At 39.8% G+C, this 12,531-nt stretch overlaps 1 protein-coding gene across 3 annotated transcripts in view; it reads right to left on the reverse strand.

Annotated features, from left to right (window-relative positions):
- The window catches only part of nlgn1 (neuroligin 1), a 209,371-nt gene that overhangs the window by 8,661 nt on the left and 188,179 nt on the right, over window positions 1-12,531 (reverse strand). The window lies entirely within an intron of this gene.

The raw sequence follows: 12,531 nt of genomic DNA on the forward strand, positions 1-12,531 counted from the left end.
ACCATTACACAGAACAGTTGCCCAGTTGCACATACAGGCAATACAGAATCTTTTTTTCAGCTATGGATGACAGGAATGTCTCATCCTTTCGCTGACTTAAATTACCTCCACAGTGAAATCACACATGCACCGTCAAGAACAGTAACTCTAATGAGTTGTGCAGGCTAATTGTATGCCTTCAACTGGTTTCACCATGTACTCATTTAAAAGCAATGTAATTGAAACATTACAGTGACTAAACTGGACATACATGTACGCACACACAAACACACCACTTGCTTTTATACAATCCCAGGACATGGGGTCATACATATATCCCATAGGTATTTCTATAGGGGTTTCCTTTAGCCTGTAAATTCTATTATTTGCCCAGCAAAAAGACAGTAAATTAAAATCCTGCCGGACACAATGTCCAGTAAAAATTTAAAATACCTAAAATTCATTCATGATACATTCTCCTGCTGCTTTGCATATGTGGATATAACTGCACTGTAGCCATTCAGCAGAGGTTCAGAGGTTCAGTAACAACAACCCACTCTCCTGGCCTGGCACCGAGGCATTTAACACTAAAGTTCCTGTTTGGTTTATTTTAACTTTGTCACCTCGATATTTACCCCTAATGGCACAACTCCCTGTATAAAAAGAATAGCCTTTTTTCATGAATGCAGAAACATGCTGAAAGAAATAATCTAGTTTTTTAAAATGTGTTTAAATGTAGTCTGATGACAGCCTAGGCTGTTGATAAGGCGCAGTAATCTTGCTTGTACTCCTTCTTTCAAATAGTTAATAGTTATTCTTGTTGTCTATATAAATATGTGTTGTCTACATAAACTTCATTTGATCATTTACAAGTGGCCACGCATGTTTATACTGATTTGACGATTAATAAAGACATTTGCATGTTATCCGTTACAGTAAAATATTTATTGATAAATGTTCTCATAATATATGTATGTAAAGCAGTACTTACATGCAATAATTAGGTAATTACTTAAGCAATACTTGGTGTCAGTGGTGAACTGTGACTATTAGAGCTAGGCCTTTGGGCCTATTTGTGAAAAATCGATTAAAATATGAGGACAAAATCCACTTCAACGATAATGCTAGCGTCCCCATAGAATTATAATAGTTTGTTAGCGCTAACCAAAGAGTGATTCGCATGAAAGTTTCACAGAGACTCTTTTAGTAGTGAACTCTACTATTGATTATTACTACCAAATTGCTCCAGTAAACACATGCATAGGACTGTAAAAGAAAGTGTATTGTTGTATATAGTAATTCATCTGTAACTACCTGTTCTCTTCTCCTTGTGGTGTGCAATGCATAACCATACATAATGTTCTGACCTGTTCTAGATTACTGCAGTATAACAGTATGGATGAATGATCAGAAACAGTGTATTTACTACATATTTACATATTACATACTAGGTACCTACCATACTGTAAAACTACTGTAAGTGCTACAACTTTTTAAAGTTGTTATTTAGTCAGACATTTTGATATATATGTACACGTGTAAATGTACATGTAACTACCTATTTGAAGCAAGATTTTTCTGAACATAATCCTAACTTTGAACCTCAGTAACAAAAAGGAATGTTTTTACTCTTTTAGTTTGCAAAGTCATGGCCATTTTTCAGGTCCTGCAGGCCTCTCCTGTTTTCAGTAGTTTTGTCCCTGAAAAGATTCAAAAACCAACACACACATTTACACACTGTGTACACACAGCCTTTCGGAGCAGTAGCGACCCTCAGTGCAGCACCTTTTTAAATTGAGTTCTCTATTCATTTTAATTAATCTAGTTTTGTTGTTACATCAAAGGGCCGATCTCCTGGAAGCTGCCGCCATCTACAATCATACGTTTAATTGATTCCATTTAGCCAAAGTAGTGTGTAGCACAATCAAAGGGGGCCAGGCACAGGCTTGAAAATGATTAACAATCAGCTGGCAGACAGGCAGGTCATCAGCCGCTGATGCCTGCTGCTTGAAGCTGTGAGCAGATTTGGCCATGCACACAGGCAGGCAGCGACATGCTCTCCACCCTCATACTGACAGAGAAATCCAATCACACAGGAAAAAATGAATACATCTAAAAAAAAAAAAAAAGAATACAATTTGTGTGCATGCCACACGGGCTTGTGAATAAAGAGTGTATGCTGTATACTGGTCAAAAAAACAGATTTGCTCGAGATTCTTTCATTAAAGCAGCACCACATTCGATTTTTTTGTTAGAACTGAAAAAAGCAGAATTACTGAGTCGGAACCCACTAAAGTATGATGTGTGTGCGCTGCCGCGAGTCACCTTGTGAAGCCTGATACAGTAATTTAAAAGTCAGAGGGGTCGAGTCTGATTTCACAGGAGTTTTTTGAACTACATTACATCTTTACTTATTAACCTCACATGTCATAAGAATGTCCGGCTCGATGTTCATGTCTCAAATGCAAAATCGACATTATACTAATAAAGATGTGATGACAATAGAAGATAATTCACTTATGTCCTGAGGAGACACACCTGCAACTTTCAGATTCATCTGCTCAGGGTCTGAAGTACAACAATGTCACCTAATGTTCTTGCAGTATTCGGCATGCAATTACACATTTTCACCAGAGAGGTCTCCAAATCACCAAATGTTAAGTAGTGCAGCTTTAAATATGTACTAAAATGGAAACTAATTTACTGCATTATTTATTTACTATAAACTTAGAATCCTAATGATGTGCTCTACATTAAATAATCTCTTTCCCATGTTGAATAACAGTGACTTAGCACTTTTGTCTATGCAACAGTGGTTGCATTTGTACATTGGCTGTGATACTTATCCAACAACGTAGAAGTAAAGTGTGCTCCAAGATGACTGAATTAGCAAATTAATTGGCAAAAAGGAAAATGGTTCTTTGGAGCTGCAGAAGAGCCACTTTTGGTCCCATAAAGAACCTTTCAATAGAACCTTTCAAAAGAACCATTTTTTTAAGTGAAATGTGTGAGTGTGAGGGACCTTGAAAAAGCTATAATATAAAGGTTGTATACCATTTAATGGTTTGCTCTAGAACCATAAATCAATAACCAAAAGCCAATAACCATTAAGGAAATTTTTAAGTATCACTAAAAAATGTATTGCATGGTCTAATTTATAAACCCAGTTTAAAAATATAATGTGGAATTAAAACTACTGATCTCAAAGAACTCAACAAAAGTGAAATTCACAGTCTTGCCCAAGGCTGATTAAGCCCACCATTTCAAATAGGTACTACTATTCAAGATAGAGCACAGAGAGGGTTCACAGTCGGCTCAGTGTGAGAGAATGGGGTTGGTGATGAATGGCTAGAATGATCAATGGCATTTTAAGAGTGATTTTACAGCTGTACCCAATAAAACAGAATGTTCTGAAATTTTGTCAGGGTATTGTTGGTATGGCATGCTGTGCAGTTAGCATGCATGTGTGCATATTTCAGACTCATTTCTCTGAGAATGAGAATCCCAAACTAGTGCAAACTTCTTTGTTTTTCTATATCCCTTTCTCAGTAATGGCTTCCTGACAGTTACACTTCCGTTCAGATCCATATCACTGAGTTGTCCTCTAACAGTGGAAGAGTCTTGCGTGGTTGTTAGGAGTCTAACATCATCAAGAAAATTTCAAGGTAGCTAAGGTGTGTTGGTGTAGCTGCTTGTGTGAATGTTAGTGTCTCTTTGAAGGGGATAAATGTCAGTAACAGCTTTAGGAACATGTTTTGTTGGGAAGACACAGTCATAACACTTTGATTTTAAGACTGGAAGGATGGAGGAGTTAAAAGTGGCAGTAGCATCCGCAAAAGTCAAGATTTCTATTTAATGGCCATTTGGAAATTGAGTAAACAAATGGGTTGTCTCTGGCTTTGGCAAAGTACTGTATATGAAAAATGTAAATTTTAATAAATCCCCAATTAACACAATAAAAATATATTCTTCTGTAAAGGAGGATAATAGGAAATGAGCAAGTCAATGTAGAGCACTGAAATTTCACCCAAAAACAAAATTTGAAAATGGCTTTTAATGCATTTCACACACACACACACACACACACACACAAACACACACACACACACACACACATATATATATATATGTGTGTGTATCAGACTTTGATTTTTAAATCATGTATTGCGTTCAGTAAAGTAATCCTGACATCCCTTAAACATACTAATTTATGAAAAAATCATCCATTTTTGTATTTTCCAGCCACTCATTTCATACTGAATGGACTAATAGAAATGGCCCAAAATTATCAGGGGAAAAAAATTGTTACATAAATTTCCATGTTTTTCTCCTTTCAGAGATGCAAGCTTCTGTTCCAAGAGTGATGACATGTAAGAATCAAGATCACGTTTCTCTTTGTTCTGTAAAGTGCATGTTTATGTGAAGACATTCCATTCCTGAAAATAACACCAACAACACTGACAAATGTGTACCAATAAAAGATGCTGTTAGCTTGAGTTTCCTGCTCTGTGTTATGCAAATGTGTTGCTGCATCATGTCACACATCAAGTTACAAAAAAAAGAAACAACCTCTTTGTGGCTGTCATGCCAAATGCTCTAAATATGAATAACATTTAACACCAAATGTGTGTCACTCCAAAAGGGGCCTCTGGCAATTGTTGTGCTGTGATGAAAGCGCATCATGATAAATGCGGCGAACGTGCATATCTTCCTTTTTAAAATGAGGCCGTGACCACATCTACACACAGGAGTCTTCACGAATGCCAGGGATCTACGCAATGTTTTCAAACAGCCGGCTCATGTTACCTGCAGCCCTATGACACAAGCCCTCTCTCCGATGGATGAATAAAAAGCAGTTTGATGGGTATCTGTAGGTCGAAACATTGAGATTCAGAACCGAACAGACGAAGGACGGAGGGGTTTCAGTTCCAAGCGTCATGTTCTTTAATCATTTCCTCTCAGAATGCCAATACGGCTGAGGTGTTGAATTAATCTCCATTTTAGTGGGAGGAAAACATAGAAGGTGAGAGAAAAACGGAGCGACATAGTAAGAAGCAAATTGGGAGCACCCCCCCACCCCCCCCTTCAAATGTAACATTTGAAGTGTCAAAGAGATATTTTTCTCCACTCTTTTCAAGGTTAGCAGACAGACCGGAGCGGCAAAAGCCAGATGAGACCTTGGGATGTTCTATTATAACGTTGGCACTTCTCACTTCTCCGAAAAGAAACACTGCGGCCGTCGCAGCAGTGCTTTATTTGTTCATTCCGCCTGTTCTTGTGCGCTAAGGGAACAAATGGGGCCCGTCAATGTGTTTGTGTCCCTAAAAATATTTACAGTGTGGCAACACCTTCATATTTTTTTCCCTCCGCCATCACACAGACATCATCTATCTCCAAAGACCTCATGACTAAAGCACAAACCATCTGTTCCAAACAGTTAGGTTGGCACGGCAAGAGCACACTTCCGAAGGGAAGGAAAAAGGAAAATAAAACAGCAAATCTGTGACAGTGTGGATGCAGCTAGAAAGACGTTAGGAGTGCCCCGTGTGGTGAAATGGAGTACTGCACTGTGATAATTATTCTGAAAGTAATTCAAGTTATGAACTGCGCAGTGCCCATCTATTGTATGAATTCCTGGCACTGAGCAGCACCTACGTCCCAGAGGTACCGGTGCGCTCTGGTCGGTGGAGGTTAACAAAAGTGAACCTTTTGTGGGATCCCGAGTGGATTTGACTTGACAGATCTATTCCTGGTTTTACTGCTTTGATATGCAGAAACCTGAACCTGAAAAAACTGCTGCCCGAGGCAAAACACGCTCACTATTTTTTTTCTTTCCTTTTTGAGTACATTATGTTAAAGTAACACACATTCTCCTGAAAATCCACCTCCTCACTTTTTCCTAGGAGACCTTCAGACAGGCCGACCAACTATTACGTCGAAACTTCCAGAAAATAAACACTAATACAAAATGAATGCCTATAGACCTCACAGTGTTAGCATATCAACAGCAAATGCAATCCAAACAAAGGCTGAGACAGAATCATCTTCCCTTGGTAAATATGAGTAATGAAAGTTCAATGTACATTTCAATAATTGAGCAGATCATGGCATTAAACCACCGTTTGGAATGGTGCATCACTTTGCATACATTAGCCCTGTCAGATCTGTATCATGCTAATGTCATTCTCATTTTCTATTTCTGCAGAGACTGTGAATGAATTCCCTCTGGCTATGCCCACAGTTTGCTCCTGTGGATGAACATATCTTACAGCTTCTTATCGTACTAAGATCCAGTGAAAAACTTCATAACCACACAATACATGCTGCATCATAGGGCAAAAACACATTCAAACTGGATGCAAAATAAACTCGACGTAAATAGCACAACCCTTGCGTCAGTTAGCGATGAGGCCAGGAGTGCAAAGAAAGCATTTAACAAGGAGCTACTCTAAACTACCAATGCCAGCGTATGTGGAAACAGCATGCATATTCATGTTCTAGTCTGCGAGAAGTATGTGTGGTTTCTGGTGTTGAAGTCTGAGAAATCGGTGATACTTTAATTACCCTGAGCCCCAGTTGAGCAACACTGAGGGGACTAATGAAGGCTAATGCAAACACTTGCACAGCGTTTCTTCCACTTGGGTGCCTTTGTTTAATTGATGCACTGTATCAACTGACAAGACTAAACAAAACAGAGGTACTCTAATAACCCCATGGAGACACCACAGGGCTTCACAGTTGTAACAACCTCATGCACCTCAAGCGTTCTAATAGCCTGGAATAGATTCATTTTCATAACTGGATTATCTTTGCGTGCAATTTCATAACTGTGAAAAATGCAAATGTATTTCAGAGTTGTACGCTATCTGGTTCCTGTGCATACATATACTGATTATTGACCACAAACAAGCCTATCAGAGAATAAACAAAACCTAAATAGTAACTTTAAGTTTAGTCATGTGACCACACTTTCAGTCTTGGAATGTCCACATGCCAGCAGACCAGAGTAAAAGGGGGTGTTTGTATTATACCACGTCACTAAGAAGGAAACTTAAAGAGAGCCTTGTATAGTTTAAGTGTTTTACTAAGCTCTTTTAACATTTACTTCTTTGGAAGCTGGGAGGAGTAACTAGAGCGAAATACCACTCCAAAAACGTTCTCCTTGGTGAGTTTTAGGTTCACACTGGAAAGGCTCCTTTCACAGCCGTATATTCGACACGATGTAATTATAGATACTTGTTGACAAATGGAGACAGGTTTACAAGACAGCTTTGGAACTGGGATAAAATATGTGAGTTTATATGCATATCAATACAGAGACAGTAAATTCTGCAGATACTCTGACATTATTCAAAGGTTACAAAGCAAGCATATTTTATTTATGGCAAAAAAAAAATAACAGTAATATAAAAGTCATTATGTGGGAAAAGGGAAGAAAGAAAAAAAATACAGTTTGTAGCGTCAGGCATCAACAACATAAAATGATTTCTCTCAAACCACTGGCATGCAACATACATGAAACACCGCAACTGTGCTGTCGCTCGCTTTGAGGTACGGTTCTCTGTAGTCGCAATTCTCCAAAACCTGATCTGAATTGTTAACCAGCTCCCTTTCCGTAGAAAAGAACAACATTTGCATACAGATAACAGGTTTTGGCAGAATAACGCACACACACACACAGACACATATATGCAACCCAGCCGGCAAACAAACATCCGAGCGAGATGGGGAGAGGCAGAGGCACAGCGAGAGTGAGGGAAGGAAGAGAAGGAAAGGAGAAAGGCAGAGAACGAGAAAGCTGCAGCTTGAGAGAGGAAGAAAAACCCTTTCACGAGAAGTGAAAGTCTAAAGATAGCCCTCCATTTTCCAATCCACAGGCTGAAAATTCTCCTCTGCTCTGAGACAGGCGAGGCAGTGCGTGCGGAGTGCCGTTCCTCTCGCTGCTGGCCCGAAAGCTGCAGAAACACTGACCCAAAAACTAACCTCAGCTAATAGAGGACGTTGGCGTATTACAGACTTTGCGTTGATAACGATCCAAGGCCCTTCTGGGGCCTGAGAAGAGCTGGGGCCTTCCCCTAGCGTGAGGCAGAAATGACTTCAGAAACCTGTGAGGAACCTGCAGGCAAGGTCTCACTAATGAGCCAAGACGAGGGAGGAAATGATGTCGAGACGAGGCCCTGTCGTCCACGCTCCCTCCAGTAGCAAACACACGCCTTTGAAAATGTCAGCCCCGTTCTGGAGCACAGGCACGGCTGGCCGCTGCCAGGGAGGCCAACACCGAGATCCTGCATGTTTAAAAACTCCTCGGATTTATGAAGATGACACCCTTCTAACGCAACACGCTTCCTCAGTCTTTGAAGATTGGAGTTCAGTCGTGGGGCATTCTGTATTTATAAGCTGCTCTGACTTTGGTATTTTAAGTACACTTCAAATATGCATTGCACATGCATAAGTTACTTTTATTATCCTCGCTCTGAAATGTTTGGCATAATGGTTTCATCAAAGACAGAAAGTAAACAAAGCAGGTTCTTCTCCTTTTGCCATATTTGGGCGTATGGATGTGTGGTGACAAGGAACAGCTCTTCAACTCTGCAGTGGACCTAGCCAAGTGGACAGCTAGCATAAACATCAGATTTTCACAGCCAAGTCCTTTTTCACACTGTTTCAGCCTTTCAAGTGGACTCAGACCTCTGAGTCATGTTCTGTGCATATGTGAACACAGCAAACTAAGAGGCCTCAACACAGATGCAAACACTCCAAACTTCACCACCTCCTGAGGTCTCAGTATGGTTATTTGTGGTCCAATTTGTGATCCGGTTGATTTGTGCACTGTGAAAACAAAACGGCCTCATTCTGCTTCGCGTGTTCTTTATGGTTAAAGGACCTCGAGGCTTATTGTATGTACACAACCTCAGTCTTCCATTCCTTAGTGGGTAAAAACAAACTACTCACTTGAAAGACTGTCTGTGAGCTTGTGCGATCTCACGAAGAGACAGCAGTGTGGGCTTACTAAAACAATAAGCCATGAGAGTGCATTTGTTAGAGTGATTTTATTTTGGCTAAAGGGTGACGCTAGGCACAATGCAACACAGAGTTAACACTCTACCTATGGTGAAATCGCTGCAGCACACAGCCTTTGGTGGTTTATTACTTTTATTAAACAATGAGTTGTGATGTGAACAAGTAGCTTTAGGTCTCATCACTGCCAAAGAGGATCAGAAAGAGAACTGAGTCATCTTTTGTAAACTGTTTAAGAACTGAGGTCTTTTGCAACTGGTTACCCTTAGGTTCACTGAACTGAACTGAATTTGGTTAATTTAAAAGGAAACCTAGTTACATGTTGGTTAGGGGCCTTAAACTCCTGTGGTGTTTTATAAAACACCATATAGGGCTTTCAAACATGGATTTAATTTCTGACTACTGCTAAACTTGAGGCAACAACAGGACAGCCAAAACAGAGAAGAATCCCTGCTTCAAGTTCCAGTCTGAGCTACAACCTCTGCAGAACTACAGCCTGACCAAGTTTGAATAGAGCTTTACTCTGTGGACTGAGTTCCGACATCAAACAAAGACTGTCGATGAAATCAGTCAGCCAGAGTTTCGTAGAGAGGTTATCAGAGCCGAGCAATGCTTTGATGAAAGTTAACTCAAACTAGTTGCCCGAATTAACATTAAAACTTGCACTGGACAGAGGGGATTGCAGCAATATGAGTACAGACATAGAGTACTGTGCAAACATCAGAGACCACCCTTTTATTTATTTGATTTCCAGTCAAAAAGACTATTATATAGAATTTTTTTAGCTTCAGGAAAAAAGCAGTAAACAAACAGAACATTATGCAGAAACCGTTGAAAATTAGATGTAATATAATTTTTTTCAATATTTAATGTGTCCAGCCACTCCCTTTATTACAGCTTCCATTCTATCCAAAAAACTTAATTTTACAAGGATATTTTTCCACTTCTCTAAATTTCAGTCTTAGAAGTTGGCTGCATTTTCTGCTTCTCACACACTTAAGAATTTTTTCAAATCTAAAGCAAGTGTGGAGCTTGATCTCTTACCCCTCAAAGATGGTAGCATTAATTACTCTTTATCTGATGGTGACAGTTTTGCTGCTCTACCAGGCCTTGCACAATTGTTAGGAGCTCACATCAGTTTTGGAAACTCAACTATTTTCCTGACTTTCACCTTCCTTATGGAAGTAGATTATTTTATATCTAATCTCATCCGAAGTAAAAATGAATATCTTATACTTAATAGTTGTTTTGACTGGAAATGTTATAAACTTATATTTATGGGTGGACTCTGAGTTTCGCACAGTACTGTATGATGTATAAAGCTATGGTGCAAATACCATGATCCACAAACTCTTGCAAAAAATAACAGGTAAAAAAACATAGTCTCCCATCTCCTGTCTGTCTGTCAGAGTCAGAGAGCAGGCAGATGCATTTGCTGAAAAACAAGAGATGAGATGTCAGCGAGGGCATGGAGGAGGCTGCAGGAACAGTATTGAATGGTATCTCAGGGGCCAGGGCGGTTAACCGTGTTTGACAGCTGTGGTGGCCGGCGCCAACACCTCAGCTGCTCGCACCAATAGGAGCCCGCTGAGCCGGGCTTGAACCCGCAGCCGCTGAAGCGCCAAAAAATCCCTGTTAGTGCATTCTGACAGCCGCCCAGATGAAATGTCACTGGCTGTTCAGGACCTCCCGCCCCCACTCCTCATGTAGGGGTTAGACACAGCTATCGATCCATCCTCACATTCCTGCGGCTAGCTCATAATTATCTTCATTATTCAATGCCCTCCTGCCTAGGTCACACTGAGACTCATCCCGAGATGCTGCACTAGGGAAAAAGTTCTTTAGAGTTTCAGAAGGAGAAACATTTGAGATTGTTCTTTGGCAAAACGTAAAATTGTGTTGTATGCATGTCTAGACATACTTGTAACATTTTCCTTTACCATTTTAGAGTATGATTTACAAATTAACTGTACAAGTCGCTTGAAAAGAAATATCTCCATGTGAACACGGCTCAAGAGTACACAGTCTTTCACAATATAAGAGGAAACGTTTCAAAGAAACACAGGAAAATACAATACTTAATGACAAACTGTAGTCTGTGAGCACCACTTAAGTAACTCCATTTTTCAGGAAAAATGTACAGATCCAGTGTGTAATACGCACAGAGCACAATGCCGATCCAGACAACTTTAGCTTCACTAAACAAGTCACGTACGTGATTTATTTGCATCATAGGGCGCATTATTGGAAATGTGCTTTCCGAATGTTCGTTCACAGACTGCTCTGTTTTCACTTTCATTCTAGGTGCGCAGTCAAAACATCTGAGTCAACTTGCCCCTTAAATCTTTTGTGAATGACAAGGACACAGAAAAGGGTAACACCTCCCAAACAAAACTCTCTCCTCAACAAAGCGACAACGGCGGAATTATTCATGGCCAAACATGTATCGGCTCCTTATCAACTGCAAAAAACCTAAACAGTTAATGTCACCGCCTGACATCTGTGTGATAAAATTCTCAACAAACTCGAGCTCTAGCTCCTTTGAACTGTCGATCAGGTGAGAGGCACAGGTAACTGTTTTCCTTTACTGCGCATTTTCCAGTTTTGCTATGCAAACAAAAGCAAGCAATCAGCACTTGAGGACTTCAAAAGAAAATGAGATCACCAGTGACTTGTTCACTGAATGTCATATGTGACTTGCAAATGGTCATTTCCAAACTACATCTCGAGGTACAAAAGTACAAACATAACTGGGGTCAAACTGGAAATAAAATGTCCAGCAAATTCAGAACTAAAAGAATCGCCAGACATTATAAAACAACATTAATTAGGCATGTTTCGTCTTGCTTCCCTTTTAGGAGGTTATCATTTATTCATATTTGTGGTGCTCCTGCATTATGAATGACGCATACGTCAGCCGTTCCTGTTTGATTGTATTAGTATTGCAAAATCCTGATGGATTCTGCTCCATCAAAGGGCCCATCTAAAAGACTTGAGGCAAGCTTGGAAATGCTCAAATCTAACAGGCTGTTGAAAATTTAAACAGAGACAGAGACCTTCTTTAGGGACCGGCTGTCAAACCTGTCTTAATATGTGATATGCACAAACAGCCAGCGCTGCGGCACATGGTGGAGACTTGGCTCTCAAAGCCAGAGAACAGCAGGTCCCTACTTTATTACTTCTCTTGAAGTATCTGTGCACATACACACAGTTGCGGAATTTAACTTCTCTGAAAAACACATTTTTTACTCAGTCAAAATCAGACACTCTCATATCCACACACGCTCCCACATTTATTTAGAAAATAATACTGAAGCCTGAATATAGCTTGACTGCTTAGGGATTATATCTCAAATAAAATCTTGGCTTTTGAATCTTTTCACTTTCTGTTTAACTGATTTATGAGGAATATTTTAACACTTGTATATTATAACAATGCTTATGACCTTTTAGTTATATTTAACTGTGTAAAAGCAGGTAAAATAACACCGAATGTGAATATGCTGAATTAATGGAGAGGCTTTTGGGACAAAA

This window comes from Colossoma macropomum, unplaced genomic scaffold (assembly GCF_904425465.1).
Source record: "Colossoma macropomum unplaced genomic scaffold, Colossoma_macropomum, whole genome shotgun sequence".
Taxonomy (NCBI): Eukaryota; Metazoa; Chordata; class Actinopteri; order Characiformes; family Serrasalmidae; genus Colossoma; species Colossoma macropomum.